Source organism: Erinaceus europaeus, chromosome 10, assembly GCF_950295315.1.
Source record: "Erinaceus europaeus chromosome 10, mEriEur2.1, whole genome shotgun sequence".
Taxonomy (NCBI): domain Eukaryota; kingdom Metazoa; phylum Chordata; class Mammalia; order Eulipotyphla; family Erinaceidae; genus Erinaceus; species Erinaceus europaeus.
In genome coordinates, this window is record NC_080171.1 from 103,894,176 (window position 1) to 103,914,475 (window position 20,300).

The 20,300-nt window shown below is 46.6% G+C and overlaps 1 protein-coding gene across 9 annotated transcripts in view; it reads left to right on the forward strand.

Moving 5' to 3' along the window:
- Window positions 1-1,855: 1,855 nt before the first annotated feature.
- Window positions 1,856-20,300, forward strand: part of PRRC2B (proline rich coiled-coil 2B) — a 94,247-nt gene continuing 75,802 nt past the window's right edge. For all 9 annotated transcript variants that reach the window (XM_060200429.1, XM_060200430.1, XM_060200421.1 and 6 more), the window contains exon 1: window positions 1,856-1,994. The gene's annotated coding sequence lies outside the window, so the exon portion shown is untranslated. The remainder of the gene's footprint in view (window positions 1,995-20,300) is intronic.

The following is a 20,300-nucleotide window of genomic DNA, read 5'->3' on the forward strand; positions in this document are numbered from 1 at the left end:
CATTACTCTAGCATATGTGATGCTGGTGGTTAACTCATTATCCAATGCACCACCTCTTGGGCTACCCAGCCAGTACTTACGAAGGGTCTGCTGTGTGCTGTGTTAGACACCAACACTAATTCTAGTTAGGTTATAGTTGAGTTGCTCTCTCTCATTAAAATAAATAAAATATATCAGAGAAAAAGACACACACCAGAGCCTAGAGCACTGCTCAGCTCTGGCTGATGGTGGTGTAGGGGAGATTGAACCTGGGAACATCAGTCTCAGGCATGAAAGTATTTTCACATAACCATTATACTGTGTCCCTGTCCTCTCTCTTTATGACTTATTTATTTGCAACTGGGAAAATGGCTCATCTGGCAGAACACTGGACTCTCATGCCTGAGGTTCCTGGTTTGATCCCTGGAACTATATATACTAGACTGGTGTTCTAGCATCTCTCTGCAAATATAATTTATTTACTTTTACTCATTTCGAAGAGAGAACCAGAGCATCAGTCTGACATATGCAGTGTTGGGGACAGAACTCAGGGACCTCATGCTTTTACCCACTGCACCACAGCCCCTGCTGCAAATGGGTTCACTTTGCTCCCAGGTCTGTGTTCTTGGAATAGTTTCATCTAACCCAGGATGAGGATTAAAAGAGACAAACTTTTAGTGGTAAAGGACATGTATGAGGTTCCGAGTTCAATCTGGGGCATACAGAAAATTTAAGACAAAGAAAAAAAATTCAAAAGTGAGACAAAGTACTTTGTCATTGCACAGACAGCATGGCCTTTGATGTTTACAATGTCTCTGGACAAACCCCAGAAAGCAGGAATGAGATGATTTGGATTCCAGGTCCCAGCTACATTTCTTTCCTTCTTTGCTTTTTCAAATTATTTTCCTAATCGCCAATGTAGCTAGAACGAAAAAAAGGGGGACTGCTCCATAGTTCTGCTGACCTCAGGCCACGCAGGTAATCAGGAACAGAGAGCATTCATTCGCCCCAACTTTTTGCTTCGCGTTTACACCCACGAGGCACTGCCAAGGATGGGCTTTATGTTTCATTTGACAAGAATGGTTAAAGCATCTACAGTGAGCAAAAAACCTTGCCTATGAATGGACACTGTTATTATTTCTAGTTCCTTTCCCGTGCACTCATCATACACATATTTTTAACAAAATCTGGGCTCCGGGGAGGGGAGGAGGCCAGACCCTTCTCCCCTCCCTGCCCCCCATCCTAGCGCCCCTGTCTTCCGCACCCCATCTTTCTTCTCGGCCCCCTCCCCTGGGCCTCCGTCCCGTCACTGCCTCCTGCTCTGCGATTCCTCCCCAGACCCCTGGATAGGTGGGGGGCATCTCCGGTGTCTCCCTTCCCGGCGTGGGTGGCGGGACGCGAGGGGGCTCTGTTCCCGCACCTTCCCTTCTGCCCCCGCCCCCAGCCCCGCCCCAGTTCTCGGAACTGCCTCCTCCTCCCCGTCGCCCCTGCTCCCTCAGCCCTTCCTTCTTCCCAGACCCCTTCTCTCTACATCGTCCTCCTCCTCCGGTGGGGTCCCTCCGCTGCCCCAGTGCCCCCATCTCGCCGTGTCCCGGTTCAGGCCCTGCTCCCCCGCCAGATTCCCGCGGCCGCGGCGCCTCCTCGGGACCCCGCTCGCCTCAGGCCGGGGGCGGGGCGCGGCGGCTCCCAGGGGGCTCGGCAGGGGGCGCTGCGCGGGCGGAGCGCGGCTGCGGGCGGCGGCGGCGCGAGGCGGAGGCCGGAGGAGGCGGGGGCGGCGGCAGGCGGGGGGCGGGGAGGCTCCAGCGAGCGGGAGGCGAGCGGCGAGACACAGGCTCCGAGGCTCCAGCGAGCGAGCGAGCGAGCGCCGAGCGAGCCCGGGAGGGAGGGAGGGAGGGAGCGAGCGAGCGAGCAGCCGCGCCGCCGCCTCGCAATCCGCCGCCATCCCGCCGCCTCCGCGCCCGACCGCCGCCCGACCGCCATCGCCCGGCCCAGTCGCGCCCGTGGAACCAGACCAGGTGGGCCTAGGGCGCGGGACGCGGGGCCGGGACGGGCGGCGGGATGGCGGCGGGCGCGGCGCTAAGATGGAGGCGGCGCGGCGGTGCGGCCTGGCCGGGCTTTGTCTCCGCGGCGGCTGACTGACAGCGCGAGCCCCACGGCCCGACCTTTGTCCGCGAGCGCGTGGGCTCGGCCCGCCCCGCGCCGCCGCCGTGGGCCCGAGCCGGGGAGGGCCGGGGCCGGGGCCGGGCGGCCTGGGGGCGGCGGGCCCGCTCGCCATTGTTGTGGCGGCGCCGCGCGGCCTCGCTGCGGGGGGGGGGGTGGCGGGGGCGGGCCGCTTCCCTCGCCGCCCGGTCTGCGCCGGGCCGAGCCGCCCCGCAGCTGGGGACCAGAGGCCTGTCTTCCCGCCCCCGCGGGCGGCGTCTGCGCCGCGCCGCGCCGGGGGCCTCGGCGCTCCCACCCACCGGGCCGGCTCCCCCCGCCCTCGCGGAGGCGGCTGGGCTCGGGGCTCCGCTGCGCCGCTCCCGGGCGCGGGGCCGGGCCGGGCGGGCTCCCCCGAGCGGGTGGTCAGGGGCCGCCGGCCGGGCTGCCTGCTCGGGACGAGTGTGAGCGCCGCCGACGGAGGCGACGGCTGTGAGGGGCGAGGAGGGTATTTTCACGATCCCGCACGCTCTGTAGCTGAAAATGTTGAATAATAAACAGGATATCGCTGCTGCTCAGGGCCTGCCAGATGGGTGTTTGTTTTTTCTTTTTGTTTCTTAACCCTCCTTCCTCTTCTCTCTTTCCCTCCTCTTATAAGAAAGCACTGTTGAAATCGTGGGCCTCTCGGAGAGTGGCTTTGCCTCCATGAAATTCGAAGGTGATTTTGTTTTTGTTTTTGTTAATTGTTGGAGGGGCTCTCCTGTCCTCTTTCTGAATACGGTGGGAGGCCTTTCCCACCTTTAGGCAAGAAGAGGTATTTTTTCCCTCCCAAGGGAATGGTTAGCTTGAAGGAAGTGGGAGCAAAGGGGCTGCGGAGGCCCTCCGGAGCGTGTCATTTACCAAATGGCTGCCTGGGAGAAGAAACCTTCTGCTTTCAGGATTGTTAAACACCTCCCGACATCCCCCCATGGTCATCGTGTTTAGTTCTCGTAAAGTCATAGGTTGGCTTCTCCAAATCGGGCTGCAGTCAGCCCGTCTTTGGTGTCTGGCCTGGCGCGACTGGGGAGGCCTAGGTTGGAGGGAGGACATCCTGCTTGCGTCTGGGCAAACGGGCATTGCATTCCTCACCTCCTGGGCTAGGGGTGGTGAAGGGCCTAGCCGAGGGAGGGCCGGATTCACAGCTGGTGCTCAGTGGTTACTCATGTTACTACCGCCAGAACTCCCATGGAGTCCTACTTCTGAAGTTATAGCCACTTGTAGTGCCATCCGGAGAGCCCAGACAGATGCTACAGGTGTTGGTCTAAGGCACAAACAGGGATAAAACCAAGGCACAAAGTGATACTGCACTCCTGCTTGTTGAGTGCTGAGCCTGTGGGAGACAAGGATGAGAAAGGATCATTTGGAGGTTTCAAGACTTAAGTGGGTCTGGATTGTGTGCTTTTTGGGCCCTGTCCTTGGATACGTGGTGCCTGCCCCCTTTTGAGGCTGTTCTGCAGCTCAGTTTGGGGCAGAGCTACAACAGTGCAGAGATTGTAAAGACAACAGAGGCCCAGGGACTCTTGCCTTTTGAGGATAACAGCTTTCCTCTGGGAATGGCAGATAATCATTTGGGGAGCCTCTGTGCTTGTTGGGGCAGGTACTGTCTCTTGGAGCCTGACGAGCTGGATTCTGGTCCTCATTAAGTTACCTTGTACAGGTCTCTGAGCCTCTCTGGTCCTGCATCTGTATAATGGGGGTAATTATGCCTTGCCTTGGGTCTCTGGGGCTCTTGAGAGCCTCTTACATGATTTACAGTAGTATGCTTACATCCACAAGAGGATGAGGGAAATGTAGGGTCCCCCTGCTCCCCATACTTTTCTGGTTTCTACTAATTCCTGACCATATTCTCCTGTAATCCTGGTTGATGAAACTGTAACAGTCCCTACCCAAATAAGAATGGCTAAGAAGAGCTAGGCTTCTTGACCAAACCTGATGTCTGCTATTTACTGCATACCATAGGAAGGATTGAGAGGCCAAGTAAGGAGACAGTGTTTGCTTTGGCCAGACCTTTCACTTGTTTGTAAACAGGCCAGAGTATACTCTGCTTGGGTGTTGGGTTGGTACTACAGTCTAGTAGGAAATTTGTTTCTGTTCATTTGGCAACACAGCCATGTTGTTTGTTTCTTTTTTTAAACCTAGTTGGAACCTCATCCAGGCCTTGGTTATGTGGGCTGTGCTCTGCTTTCTGATTCCTTTTGTCCTTCCCATCTCTGTTTCATCCTGGCCCAGGCTGGTTCTGGACTGTTAGATGAAAGCAATGAAGAGGCAGCCCTTCCCACACAGCTTTTTGGTTACCTGTGAATTGTCATTATCCACAGACTCCCAGATGCCGATTGCACAGCCATGGAGCCTGGTTTCAGCTTTTGTGGGGGTTTGTTATCTCCTAAAGTACTCTGATTTTGGAGCTTCCAGTCTCCTGCAAATGGATGAAAAGAGCCTGGGGAAGGGAGAGCCAGAAAACCTTGGGAGAGAGGAATTTCAGGAATGGCAAGTCAGAACTAGTTCCAACTTGCTATTTCCTGGGGCCCCTGGGCCTGGCCTAAGGGATTTTTGTTCTGCCTTTTTGTGTCTGGTTCACTGCCCTCCCTCACTCTGCCTCACCCCCTTTAAAAATTTCAGTTCTCTTTTCCCCCTGAAGATTTATTTTATTGTACTTTGAAGTTTTCTTTATTCTTTTTTTTTTGCTTTGCACAAAGTACTGACTCATGATTGCTAATGGCTGAGTGCAGGTTCTATGCCTCATTATTCAACTGTTTAAGATCGATTTCAAATAGGCTAGGTGGGCTGAGTCAGTACATGTATTTTTAAGTTAGATGATAAGGACTGTACTGTCAAAATTCACACAGATCTTGTTATGGATAGACCTGTCTTCTTTAGATTAAAGACAAAAGGTTCATTTATTTTGTATGAGCTAGAAAGAAAAAAAAAAAAACCAGAATGCTACTCTGGCCCATGCTGCAGTAGGATGGGACTGGGACTCTCAGGCATACAAGTCCTTTGCTCTGCTAACTGAGCTGTCTGCCTAGCCATTGACTAGATTTTTTTTTTTTTAAGGTTTTATTTATTGATGAGAAAGATAGGAGAGAGAGAGAGAGAGAGAGAGAGAAAACATCACTCTGGTATGTGTGTTGCCGAGGATTGAACTCAGGACCTCATGCTTGAGAGTCCAGAGCTTTATCCACTGTGCTACCTCCCAGACCACTGTTGACTGGATTTTAAAGCAATGCATATCCCTCTGAAAAATAAATTTTCCAGTAGAGAACTGTTGGGCTTTGTGTTTGGGATCCATTTTTGTTGAGACTAATAAGATTGTTTTCTCTTCAAATCATAACTTGATTTATCTGTAAAAACTTTTTTTAAAATTTATTTTTTTCCTTTATTGGGGGATTAATGTTTTACATTTGACTGTAAAAAGAATAGTTCGGACATGCATACCATTTCTCAGTTTTCCACTTAACAATACAACTCCCATGTAAAAACTTCCTGAAAGGAACTTTAAAAAATTTTTTAAAAAAATATTTATTTGTATTTATTTTTCCCTTTTGTTGCCCTTGTTGTTTTAGTTATTATTGCTGTTGTAGTTGATGTCCTTGTTAGATAGGACAGAGAGAAATGGAGAGAGGAAGGGAAGACAGGGGGAGAGAAAGACAGACACTTGCAGACCTGCTTTACCGCCTGTGAAAGGATGCTCCTGCAGGTGGGGAGCCAGGGGCTTGAACCGGGCTTTGCTTTGCGCCATGTGTGCTTAACTCGCTGCACTACCGCCCGACTCCCTCTGAAAGGAGCTTTGAACTTGTCATTTGAACAAAGAAATCAAATCACTGCCTGTGGCTCGAGAAATGAGGGGTGGTGAGCTTCTGGTGGAATAAAAAAATGTATGAGAACAATATATATATATATATTTTGTTTGTTTGTTTGTTTGTTACCAGAGCACTGCTCAGCTTTTGCTTATTGTGGTGCGGGGGATTGAACCTGGGACTTTGGAGTCTCAGCCATGAGAGTCTCTGCATAACCATTATGCTATCTCCCCCTGAACTTTTTTAAATTCAATTTATTTATTTATTTATTTATTTAAACCTTTGACAAGGTCTCCTCACGCAGGAACTGGAAGACTAGGGCTTAGCTGTGGGTGACAACCCTTGTTTCTGCCCGTGGGTGGCACATGGTAAGCTTTAGTAGGGAGGGAGGCTTGCCTTAATGATGTGAGTCAGAAGTATTGGTGGTTGCATGTTGTTAGTTGTCATCGTTGATCTTCCCTGTGTGAGCTGAGGAGGGCCTGCTACTTCTGTAAGATGCAGCAAGTTGGTTTGTAAAGTTTTGCCTTCAGCAGAGGTCTGGAGGCATACTGAAACTCTTCAGATGCTGGCTGTCCTTTACGTTCGTTCAGACTGCCTCCGTTTGCTCCCACCTCTACAACTGGCTTGGTTGCTCTGAACTGTCTCCTTCCTTGCAAGGAAACCACCAGCCTTGTCCTCTGGTGTTGCAGGCACATTGTTTATTGCTTTGTAAATTCCCTGTCATGTGACAGGTACTCTTTGAGCAGCCACCATTGCCAGACCTTGTACGATTTAGGCACATTTGCCCCCATTCATAAAAATTTCTCTTAAAAAAAAAAAAAGGAAATTGTGGCCTGGGGAAATATCTCAGCTGGTAGAGCAAAGGCCTTGCATGTCTGAGGCTTCCTTTTCAATCTTTGGTGCTGCCTGTACTAGAGTGGTGCTTTTGCTTCTCTCTCTGAAGCTTTATCTCTCATGGAGTTCACAAAAACTAGAAAAGTTTAAGTGGAATAAAGACAAAAATACAAGTCACTATTCAGAAATAACTATAATTATATGATGTACTTTCTTTTCTTCTTTTTAATGCTTTGTCCAGGCCTTACACTTGAGAAAGAGAGAGGCAGACAGACAAAGGGAACATAACTTTTACCATCCTTGGGGATGGAACCGGGCACCTTGTGCATGCTGCACTCCCAGCACCAAGCTGGGTGTATTTCATTTGTCTAAGTATGTTTGTTTTTTTCTTCCCCCAGTTTAGAACAATGTTATATACATACTTAGTTTCTTTAAAAAAATTTTTATTACCTTTATTTATTGGATAAATACAGCCAGAAATCAAGAGGGTAGGGGAAGATAGAGAAAGAGCTACACCTACAGCACTGCTTCACCACTTGAAAAACTTTCTTCCTGCAAGTGTGGACTGGGGACTCGAACCCAGGTCCTTGCACATTGTAAGATGTGCGCTCAACCAGGTGCACCGTCACCCGGCCTCTTTTAGTTTCTTTCTTTAATTTTTTTCTCTCCCCTCCCACTCTCTTCTAGCTGTCCATCCCTTCTAGTTTCTAACTTACTTTTTCCTTTTAATTTTATAGTGTATGTCCTTAATAGATTGCCGGGAGTCGGGCGGTAGCGTATTGGGTTAAGCACACGTAACACAAAGTGAAAGGACCAGCGTAAAGTTTGAGCCCCCGGCTCCCCACCTGCAGGCGGGTCCTTTCACAGGCGGTGAAGCAGGTCTGCAGTGTCTTTCTCTCCCCCTCTCTGTCTTCTCCTCCTCTCTCCATTTCTCTCTGTCCTATCCAACAACGACAACATCAATAACAACAGTAAAAAAAAAAAACAAGGGCAACAAAAGGGAAAATAAATGACAAAAAAAAATTTTAAAAAGATTGCCATTACATGGATAGGCCATGATTTATTTAATTCTTTTCATTTAAAATATTTTATTTATTTTAATTAGAGAGATACAGAGAAAGACCAGAGCACTCTCAACTCTGGTTGATGGTGGTACTGGGGACTGAACTTGGAACCTAGGAGCTTCAGGCATGAAAGTCTTTTGTATAACCATTATGCTGTCTTCCCAGCCCTATTTAATTCTCTATTAGTAGACACTTTTTTTTAATTTTCTTTTCCTGCCAGTGTTTCTGCTGGGCTTATGTGTCTGCATGATTCCACTACTCTGGACTTTTTAACAAATACTTTATTTATTTTAATGACAAAACCACAGAAGACAGAGACCATAGCACTGCTGAGCTTTGCTATCTGGATTAAACTTGGGATCTCAGAGCCTCAGGTAGGAAAATCTTTTGCATAACCACTACATAATCTCTTCAGTCCAGAACTTTAAAAAATATTCATTTATTTTTAATTTGGTAGGACAGAGAGGAATGAGAGGGAAGGGTGGGGGAGAGAGAAACAGCAGGCCTGCTTCACCACTTGTGAAGCTTCCCTCCTCCTGCAGATGGGGAACTGGGGATTGAAGAACTGGGGCTTGAAGAACGCAGATCCTTCTTCCGTAGCCAGTCAACAGCGTCAGGTTGAAAGCTGTCAGGAGCTGCTTGTTGCTGGCTTTGAAAGTGACTGGGATCCATGTGGATTCAGTCGGCTAGGAAGTTTCCCCAATGAATGGGTACTCACGGGATGCACCACGAGACGGTCGATCCAATGCATCCACGCAGATCCTTGCACATGGTAATGTGTGTGTGCAAATTGAGTGCGCCACCACACAGCATGCAGTACCTCCTGCCCCCCCCCCCCCGTTTTTTGTTTTGTTTTTGATGGCGAGTACAGACACCACAGCACTGCTGCCCGCTGATGAAGCTTCCGTCTTCCATAGTGTTCCCATGTGGCGGCTAGGGCTTTCAAATCTGTATCCTCACATGTGGTAAGATCTATGCTCTAGAGGGTGAGCTGTCTTTCACCTCTATATTTGCTTTTTTAAAATTTTTATTTATTTTAAAGATTTTATTTATTAATGAGAAACATAGGAGAGAGAAAGAACCAGGCATCACCCTGGTACATATGCTGCCAGGGATTGAACTCAGGACCTCATGCTTGAGAGTTCGATGCTTTTTCCACTGCACCACCTCTCGGACCACTTTTTTATTATTATTATTTTATTTTACTATTTTTATTTATTTCCTTTTTGTTGCCCTTGTTTTTTATTGTTGTTGTAGTTATTATAATTGTTGTTATTGATGTCGTCGTTGTTGGATAGGACAGAGAGAAATGGAGAGAGGAGGGGAAGACAGGTTTTTTGTTTTTTTTAACCCAGTTTTTCCTTCTTTTAACTAAAGCTTTAAGGCCATACTCACATGTGAATTTGTTCCACATCACTATTTCCCATCAGTGGAGAGGGTATAGATGTCTTCCTCTGGCACAGTGCAGCTTTCTTCTAAAGCCCTTGTGACTTTCGCCTCCAGCTACCTTCTTGTATCACTAAGTTCTGTGTTTCAGTAGTGCCTGACTAAGCTTTTTGAGTAGGTCGTGGGGTCTTCATTTACTGGTGTGAGTCTGGACAAATGCCTTGACTTAAACTTTATTTTGTCCTCCATAGTATTTTTTTAAAAATTGTTATCTTTTATTTATTGGATAGAGACAACCAGCAATTGAGAGGGAGGGGAGTAATAGACAGTGAGAGAACAGAGAATCTTTTATTTATTTATTGGATAGAGACAACCAGAAATTGAGAGGGAGGGGGGTGATAGAGAGGGAGAGAGACAGAGATACTTGTAATACTGCTTCATCATTCACAGAGCTTTCCCCCTGCAGGTGGGGACCGGGGACTCGAACCCAGGTCCTTTGTGCATTGTAACATGTATGTTCAACCAGGTACGCCACCACCCACCCAGCTCTAGATTGATTTTTAAAAAATATTTATTTCCTTTTGTTGCCCTTCTTGTTTTATTGTTGTTGGATAAGACAGAGAGAAATGGAGAGAGGAGGGGAGACAGACACCTGCAGGCCTGTTTCACCACTTGTGAAGCGACTCCCCTGCAGGTGGGGATCCTTACGCAGGTCCTTGAGCTTTGTGTCATGGTCACTTAACCCGCTGCGCTACAGCCCGACTCCCCAGACTTATTTTTTAAGTGGTCCTCACTGGGGCTTTACTGCTCTAGGCTGACTTTTTTCAGATAGAAAGACAGAGAAAGAGAGAAAAAGACAGAAAGACATGACCAAACAAGCTCACTATTCAAGTGAACTAGCTTGCCAGCCCCTAACTTGAATATTTATGTTGGGGAGGAGCTTGTAGTAATCTCTCTGTGGTCCAGTGGGGAGTAGACAAGCATCTCTTTAAAGGGGCCTTTGGGGGGGGAGCATGTAGCTTAATTTCATCATCACCCTCTGGCGAGTCTTTCTTGGCCATGAGTGCTCTTCTTTATAACACTTCACAGCTCTAAATACAGGGTTTTTTGTTTTTTTTTTTACTTTAATTTTATTTATTTACTTATTTTGGATAGAGACAGAAATCAAGGAGAGAGAACTTTGTAGTATTATTTCACTGCTCATGAAGTCTCGTCCCTGCAGTTGGGGACCGAGGACTTGAACCCTGGTCCTCTGCACACTGTAATGGGTGTGCTCAATGAGGTGCAGCTTCTAAATACATTTTTTAAAACTATTACTTATTTTGTGTTAAGAGACGCACACAAGATAAAATTTACCATTGTAGCCATTTTTTTTTTCCTCCAGGGTTATTGCTGGGCTTGGTACCTGCACCATGAATCCACCGCTCCTGGAAGCCATTTTTTTCACCTTTAGTTGCCCTTGTTGTAGTCTCGTTGTGGTTATTATTATTACCATTGTTGATGTTGTTCGTTGTTGGATAGAACAGAGAGAAATGGAGAGAGGAGAGGAAGACAGAGGGAGAGAAAGATAGACACCTGCAGACCTGCTTCACCGCCTGTGAAGTGACACCCCTGCAGGAGCCGGGGGCTCGAACCAGGATCTTTACGCTGGTCCTTGCGCTTTGCACCACCGCCCGACCCCCTTTTGTAGCCATTTTTAAGCATGTGGTTTAGTGCATTAAATGAATTCAGTGTTGTATCCCATTATCCATCTCTACAACTTTATTGTCTTGAACAGAAATTCTGTATCTGTTAAACACTAGTTTTCCAAATTCTGCCCCTAACCACCACCATGCTTCATCCTGCCTCTGAATTTGATTTCTTCAGGAGCCTCAGATTAGTGGACTCATCACTCTGTCCTTTTGTGCATGACTTCTTCACCCAGTGTATTTTCAAAGCTTTTTTTTCCTTCTGTTTTATTATTTTTAAATGTTTTTTATTTGTTTATTTTTGTATAGAAAGACAGAAGAGGGAGAGAGACAGAGAGACACCTGCAGTCCTGCTCCACCATTCATGAAGCTTTCACCCTGCAGGTGGGGACCAGGGGCTTGAACCTACAACTTTGTGCACTGTAGTGTGTGCGCTTTATCAGGTGTGACACCGCCTGGCCCCTGTTTTCTTATTTTTAATTATTTTATTTGTGGAAATAATGATTTACAAGACAGTTGTTAGCAAAAATCTTAGGTTCCCCCCCTTCCCGTTATTGAATTATCCTTTTCCCCCATGGAATGTATCATGAAGTGAAAATTCTGTTGCTTCCTGTTCATCACTGTGTCTAAATCAGAGAGATTACCATTAATATGTGTAAGATGAGTCCTGGAATCATATAAGAGGGCCTCATAGGAGCTTACCGGAAAGTCAGACCAACTCAGCTTTGGTGCTGGGTTATCTGAAAAGGCCTCAAAAAGGCAACATACTTGAAGTAAGCAGTTCTTGAAAATAGTATGCCCAGCTCTAGAGTATGTGTTACAAGGTTGAATTAACAATAGTGTCCATGAATCCCAGAAAAGACCTTGTGGGTTAGACCTGCTTTCCAGAGCACCCAGGTCCTTTATGTGTGGATGTGTTACACACAGGTTCTAGTATGGCATGTCCAACCAGCTCAGAGGGGAGTAGGTAGGGCTTTGAATTCAGAAGCTTGTGCTGTCTCCCCAGCATGTTGCAGGTCATGTCTGCATAGGATGGTGGGTTGAATGGCTTCAGGACCAACTGAGAAAAGATCATCTTGAGCATTTTACCCATGGTTCCTTCAAGTCACCAGAGCTATTCCCAGCAGGCACTGTTTACGTATGTCTTAACTTCTTTTTTTTTTTTAATTATTTATTTATTTATTCTTTTTGTTGCCCTTGTTTTTTTTTTTATTGTTGTAGTTATTACTGATGTCATTGTTGTTGGATAGGACAGAGAGAAATGGAGAGAGGAGGGGAAGACAGAGAGGGGGAGAGAAAGACAGACACCTGCAGACCTGCTTCACCGCCTGTGAAGTGACTCCCCTGCAGGTGGGGAGCCGGGGGCTCGAACCGGGATCCTTCCGCTGGTCCTTGTGCTTAGCGCCACCTGCGCTTAACCCGCTGCGCTACCGCCCGACTCCCTGTCTTAACTTCTAAATAGAGTTTTAGAACTTACAGAGCTGCTCTGTTGCAGGCGGTACAGGAATCTCAGGCCTGTCTGGGAGAGGCACAACCACCACTGCGTGCCTCACCTCTCAGAAGGACTGAATGGGTTGAGTGTTTAGATAGATTTGTGGAAAGTAGAGCCTTGACCCAAAGCAAAAAAGTGGGAAACATTTTTTTTTTCTGATTAAAAATTAGAGTATACATACTCATTGTGGGCAAAAAATAAAAATAAATAATGAAAAAATGGAAGCTCTCATCCAGCTTTTCAGGCATTAGTCATGTTTACAGCTTGCTGTGTTTATCCTTCTAGCCTCAAATACATACATAATGTGGCCCTGTGTAGGTAGGTAGACTAAAAAAAAAAACTAAAAGCCACATTGTTCTTCTGTAATTTGCGTTTTCAAATACATATGAGCATTTTGATACTGAGGATCTACCACCCTGCCGGTGTTTTTAAACTAACATATTTGTATATGCATATGTGTGGAATTATTTTGTCTTGGGGCTTCACTGCCCTAGACTTTTTCTGGTGGAGAGATTGAGGGATGAAAGAAAGAAGGTATCACAGCGGCAACCAGCATGAGGCCCTGAGGCCGACCTCCAGCACTGCATATTCCAGAGTGATGCCCTGGGGTGTGTGCCAGCCCGCCCTGCCCCCATCGTGCAGCACGCAGCTTTCCCTGCTGTAGGTTCCAGCCCCTGGTCCCCACCTGCAGGGGAAGCTTTATAAGTGGTGAAGCAGGGCTGCAGGCTGTTTGTCTTTCCTTCTCTATTTTTCCCTCGCTTCTCAGTTTCTCCGTCTCTATCTGATAATACATATTTCAAAAAATATTTTATTTATTTTTAAAATATTTATTCCCTTTTGTTGCCCTTGTTGTTTTATTATTGTAGTTATTATTGTTGTTGATGTCGTCGTTACTGGATAGGACAGAAGAGGGGAAGACGGGGAGAGACAGACACCTGCAGACCTGCTTCACCACATGTGAAGGAACTCCCCTGCAGGTGGGGAGCCAGGGGCTCGAACTGGGATCCGCATGCTGGTCCTTGCGCTTTGCGCCACGTGCGCTTAACCTGCTGCACAACCACCTGACTCCCTGGTGGTGGTTTCTTTTGCTGTGCAGAGCTTTTCAACTTGATGTAGTCCCATTGGTTTATTTTTGATTTAGTTCTCTTTGTATTAGGATTTGTTTCATTGAAGATGCCTTTAAAGTATTTGATAGTTTCTGGTCTAAAACCCAAGTCCTTGACCCATTTGGAGTTTACTTTTGTGTTCAGTGAAATACAGTGGTTCAATTTCATTCTTCTGTATGTTTCATTCTTTTTAAATAGAGGCTTGGTAAGAATTCTACTGAATTCCTCTTTGGAAAACTTTGTCAGTTTTCATACAACAGTGTGTGAACAGAGGGAGTGATTCTGAACTGGACTTTTCCAAATAGTCTTTGGGTCATCTGGAGGTGCACATACATTTATCTTTCAAAGGCCACAATTGTTTCAGTCTTGGTGTAGCTAGCGTGGGATGTTGGGTTTTGATTGGCTTGGACAAACATGCCAGTGTGGGGACTGGAGGGGCCTGCAGGGAGAGGCACAGTGTCGGGCCTGGGTTTGGTTTTTGGTACTGTTAATTAGAACAGTGCTATTTGGCACAGATGTTTTCTTTACTCTGGCAAGAAAATCCTGAAACCTACTCCATTTGGAGTTCTCACATAGCCCCTCCGGGGACTTCTGAAGCTCATATTTCATAGCTCATGGAGGCTTTGTTTATATTTCTTGTTGTGTGGAATATACTGTATGTATGGTTGTCAGAAAACTCATGACACACTTTTGTATAGAAAAACAAAAATACCAGGCAAGGAGGTCGCACACCTGGTTAAGCACACATAGTACTAAGTGCAATGATCTATGCAAGCATCTGGGTCCGAGTCCCCACTCCCCTGCATCTGGGAAGCTTTGAGCAGTGAAGCAGATCTGCAGGTGTTTTATCTTTCTCCCTGTCTCCCTTCCCTCTCAAATTTCCCCCTGTCCTATCCAATAAAGTGGAAAAAATGGCTGCCAGGAGCAGTGGGTTGGTAGTGCTGGCACTGAGTCCTAGCAATAATGTTGCGGGGGGGGGGGGGAGAAAAAGAAAGAGAAATCCCTCATGACTTTTCTCAGCAACCCAATAAGTAGATTATGAGAAGCAGATCCGAAGCACACTGCTCGGCTCTGGTATATATGTATTGCTAGGGGACAAACCTCGGATCTCATGCATGCAAGTCCTGTGTGCTACCACTCAGCTGTTCCCCCGGCCTAGAAATTCATTTGGAGGCCAGTCCTTACATCTCCAGGTAGTGGCTATGGTTCAGATCTCACTATTCCTCAGACTTCCCATTTGGCTTGGGGGTCCCGAGTTTTGGTTTTAGGTCACACCCAGTGGATACACTGACTGCAGCAATGAAGCCCCTAGAAGGTCCTGGATGATACTGCATCAGGCCAGGTTAGAAGGATTTGTGTTCCGATGAGATAGGTGCCTGGAGGTGTGATTGGGGATCACCACAGGTATGGCCCTTGTGGGTTGTTATTGTTAGCTTGAACCTTGAGAGAATTAGTTCAGTGGGAGAGATGGGGACGCCATGGCTCCTATTCCTCTTTCCTGCAGGAGAGTAATTCCTGGCTTTTAAGTCAGTTACCCTCATACCCAGGCTCTAGAATTTAGGAGTTGAGTCTGCTGTGGTTAGTTACTGAATCTTGTAACATGTTCCTTGTAGAATTGAGGGTGGAGAGGATTCAGTGGAAGTTTTTATCATCTACCGGGCACAAACCAAGCAGGTTCTCAATAAACAGTAGCTATTAGTAGTTTCTACATGCAACACCAGCAGAGGGCCTGGGGGTTTGGAGTAGGCAGGTTTATACACTTGGGGCTTGTTTGTTTACTAGGTGTTGGTGTTTCTAATTGTGTGCTGTGCACTGAAGTTTTCAGCCCAAATCAAGTAACCCTGTCCTCAGGGCCGGGAGATAGTTCACCCAGTGGAGCACAAACTACCATGCGTGAGGAAGTGGGTTCAAGCCCCCGGCCGCCATGTGGGCACATCTGCACAGCAAAGCTTTACAAGTATGGAGCACAGGGTTGTGGTGTTTCTCCTATTCCTCCCCACCCCCCACTCTATATTTACCAAAACAAACCAACAATCCACTGGGGATGGAGGAGTTGTAGTGCAGGCACAAAGCCTCAGCAAAGAAAAAACAACAAAAAAAACAAAACAAAAAACCCTTGGTTTCACCGCTAGGAACTCAGACACCTGATCTTTTCCTGTGGGGCAGTCTGGGGGTTGTGCAGAGGGGTTCTACATAATTTTGTTGTTTGTTTTTTCCCCCACTAAGGTTATCCCTTGGGCTCAGTGTCTGTGCTTCTGTGCTACAACTCCACCAATCCCAGTGACTAGGTTTTCCTTCTTTTCTGCTAGAGAAAAATAGAGACACCTGCAGCACCGCTCCACTGCTCAAAAAGCTCCCCCCTTCAGGTGGGGAATGAAGCTTGAGCCCAAGTCTTTGAACATGGTAAGGTCTGCACCTTACCTTCACACCATCCCATAATGGCATTTAACTGTTGGCTGTCACTCTGTACAGTTTGCTCAGTTCTCGGAGAGTTTTTGGTAAATGTCTCAGGAGAAATAAAGATAGGTGTGTTAAGGCAGTTCACAGTGGTTGTAGGACCTTGACGTCTGGTCTATTTTATTTATTTACTTACTTACTTTATTTCCTTATTTATTTAGGATATAGACAGAAGTTAAAAGGGAGAGGGCCAGAGAGATACCTACAGTACTGCTTTACTGCTTGTGAAGTTTCCTCCCTCTACATGAGGACCGAGGCTTGAACTTGGGTCCTTGTGCATTATAATGTATGCACGCTGCCAGATGTGCAACCATCTGGCTCTTTGTTTTATTTTATTTTAAACAGAACACAGCTCATGTAGGTTTATGTTGGGGTGGGGGACTGAACTTGGGAAATCTGAGCGATAACTCTCTGTTTCTGTTTCTTTTCTTCTTTTTTAATTGGAGTGATTAAAAGTTTGCAGTAAAGACAGTTGTTAGCACATGTATAAAATTTCTCAGTTTTCTGCAAAACACTCACCCCAGTCTTGGTCCTCCTCCATCATCATGCAGCAGGACCTGAATACACACCTCCACCCCACTCCACCATCCCATGTTTTTCTATTTTGGTGCAGTATGCCAAATCCAGTCCAAATTCTACTTTGTGTTTCCCTTTCTGTTTTTATTTCTCAGCTTCTGTTCATGAGTGAGATCATCCCATATTCACCCTTCTCTTTTTTACTTATTAACTGGATAGAACAGCCAGAAATCGAGAGGGAAGGGGTGATGGAGAGGGGGAGTCAGAGAGACACCGCAGTACTGTTTCCTTCACCACTCACAAAGCTTTCCTGCAGATGGGGACTGGGGGCTTAAACCCAGGTCCTTCCTTGCACATTGTAATATGTGCTTTCAACCAGGTGTGCCACCACCTAGCCCCATCCTTCTCTTTCTGTTTTATCTCAATATGATTCCTTAAAGCTTATCCAAGATGAGATAGTCATTCTTTTTTTTTTATTTTTATTATTATTTTATTTATAAAAAGGAAACACTGACAAGACCATAGGATAAGAGGGGTAAACTCCACACAATTCCCACCACCAGAAATTCGTATCCCATCCCCTCCCCTGATAGCTTTCCTATTCTTTAACCCTCTGGGAGTGTGGACCCATGGTCATTGTGGGATGCAGAAGGTGGAAGGTCTGACTTTGGTAATTGCTTCCCCACTGAACATGGTCATTGACAGGTCGGAGAGAGATGGTCATTCTTAATAGCTGAGTAGTAGTTCATTGTGTATATATACCACAACTTTCTCAATCACTGATCTGTTTTGGATACCTAGGTTGCTTCCAGTTTTTGCCTATTGCAAATTGTGCTGATGTGAGCATAGGCATACACACATCATTTTGAATATCCCCAGCAGAGGAATTGCAGGGTCATAGGGTAGGTCTATTTCTAGTCGTCTTAGAGTTCTGCAGACTTGAGCCTATGTTTCATTAGCTGCGGTTGGGGTTGGAACCAGTTGTGTCGCTGTAAACTGTTGAATTGCTATAATTCCTTGGATGGTGTTTAACATAGTATAGACGCCTAGTCAGTAGTTTCTGAGTCTAGATTGCTCAACTACAGTGTTACTGGTGGCCAGGGAGGTTTGCTGAGGTGTAGCACAGGACTTGGAAGCATGAAGTCTGGGATTTGACCCATGGCACTGCATATGGCAGAAGTGCCCTGGCTCTTTCTTTCTTGCACTTGTTAATATGTATTTTGTTTGGTTTAAATTTTCACTTAATATGGGTAGAGACAAATTGAGAGGGAAGGGAGAGGTCAAGAAGAGAGGCTCCTGCAGCACTGCTTCACCACTTGGGAAATTTTCCCCTTGCAGGTGGGGGCTGGGGTCTTGAACTTGGGCCTGTGTGAACTTGAATGTAATGTGTGTGCTCAACCAGGTGTGCCACTGCCCTGCCCTTTATCTTACTCTATTTTTTTGTCATCACCAGGACTTTACTATATGGGCCTGACTTTTTAAGACAGAGACAAGCAAAGAGGGAAAGGTCTCTTAGCACCAAGGCTTCCCCCACAGTGGTTACAGTTGATATAGAACTGAGTTCATATATAAAAGCAGGTCTCTTCCCAGATCAGAGACACACATACCAGAACACTGCTCACCTCTTGCTTAATTAAGGTGTTGTGATAAGTCTTAAAAATAAAGCAATGTAAGGAGGGCAGGCAGTGGTGCACCACCTGTTGGAGCACATAGGTTACCATGTGCAAGGACCCAGATTTGAGCCCCCAGTTTACACCTGCAGGGGAGAAGCTTCATGAGTTGTAAAGCTTTTTAATTTCTCTCAGTCCTATCAAATAAAATAGGAAAAAAAGGGGAAAAATGTCTGCTGGGAACAGTGGATTGGCACATCCCCAGCAGTAACCCTGGTGGCAATAAAAATAAGATAAAATAATTGTAACGAAATAGTAACAAAAATTCTAAACATTCCACAGGTGAACAAAGTAGACAGAAAGTGAAAGTCATTCCTTTCTCTCTGTGTCCCTTTTTTAAGATTAGCAGATGGGTTTTCCCAACCAGTAGAAATGCTTGGTAGATACTGCTGAGTGACCTCAGTTCAATTTTTCCCCTCCCTCACTCCCTCCGTCTTTTCTTTTCTTTTTTAATTTACTTATTTCTTAGAGAAAAAGTGAGGGGAAGAGAAAGACGGATGATCCTACTGGCATATGTCATGCCAGAGAATGAATCTGGGGCCTCATACCTGAGGTTCTAACACTTTTTTTTTGCCTGCAGGGTTATTGCTGGGGCTCATTGCCTGTACCACAAATCCATTGCTCCTGGAGGTCATTATTTCCCTTTTGTTACCCTGGTTGTTTTTGGAGAGAGGAGGGGAAGATAGAGAGGGGAAGAGAAAGATAGACACCTGCAGACCTGCTTCACCGCTTGTGAAGCAACTCCCCTGCAGGTGGGGAGCTGCAGGGCTCGAACCTGGATCCTTCCGCTGGTCCCCATGCTTTGTGCCACATGTGCTTAACCCACTGCGCTACCGCCCGACCCCCGGTTCTAACACTTTATCCTCTGGGGGGAGAAGGTGGAGTAGGGAGGGGTCTGGGGGCTGTGGAAACAGTTCTGTCAGTCTGATAAGGTCTTTGTAATATTAAATGCAAATCAGAAGTGAAGTTGCTTGTTTATTTATTTAAAAAAGGAGACATTAACAAAACCATAGGATAGGAGGGGTACAACTCCACACAATTTCCACCACCAGATCTCCATATCCCATCCCTTCCCCTGATAGCTTTCCCATTCTCTATGCCTCTGGGAGTATGGACCCAAGGTCATTGTGTGTTGTAGAAGGTGGGAGGTCTGGCTTCTGTAATTGCTTCCCCGCTGAACATGGGCGTTGACTGGTCGATCCATACTCCCATTCTGCCTCTCTCTTTGCCTAGTAGGGTGGGTCTCTGGGGAAGTGGAAGCAGAGCTCCAGGACACATTGGTGGAGTTGTCTGTCCAAGGAAGTCTGGTCAGCATCATGCTGGTATCTGGAACCTGGTGGCTGAAAAGAGAGTTAGCATACAAAGCCAGACAAATTGTTTAACAGTGAAGTTGTTTTATTTAAAGCAAAGGGTGTATGTTCCTCTCCACCCCTTTACCCCCTCGTTGAAGTGACAGGTCGGCATCCTGTGGAGGCTCCTGGGGGACAGTAGGCCCTTTTGGGGGAGTCATCCCTTTTCTTCAGACTTGATTTTGCCTGTTGGTGTCCAGTGACAAATCCCTGGGCTCCTCTACCCCCCAAAGCTTTTTTAGAAGGTGTGTCTCCTGGGGTCTGGTCCTTGAAATCAGCCTTTTTAGTATTCCCTTCACTCCTCCCAGTATCTTTGGATTCTTTTTTAGAGACAGGGAGAAGAAGAGGGAGAAGGAGAGGGAGAGAGGGAGAGAGGTGGAAGGGGAATAAATGAGGCCATACCTTCCTTCAGAGTGGTGAGGGCTGGGCTCAAACCCTGGTTTACAAACGCACACGTGCACAAACACACACTCCCAGCCAGCTATTTTGTTGGCCCTGAATTTAAATTTTTTATCAACAAGAAGGTGGACTTGAAGTAGAGTTGTTGATATATGAGCACGAGGCCCGGGGCTGAGCTGATGTGATAGTGGCTGGCTTGTCTCGTGGTTCACCTGTAAGTAGGGGTGAGTGACAGCAAGGACAGCAACCTCAGCAGTTGTTAGCAGGCTCTTCCCTGCCATGTGATTATTATCATTCACTCGGCCTCATTAAGGGTGACATTAAATCCAGGTTGGAATGACTGGTTCTAAGGACTCTCCTTTGGCTTTTTTTTTTTTTTTTTTAATTT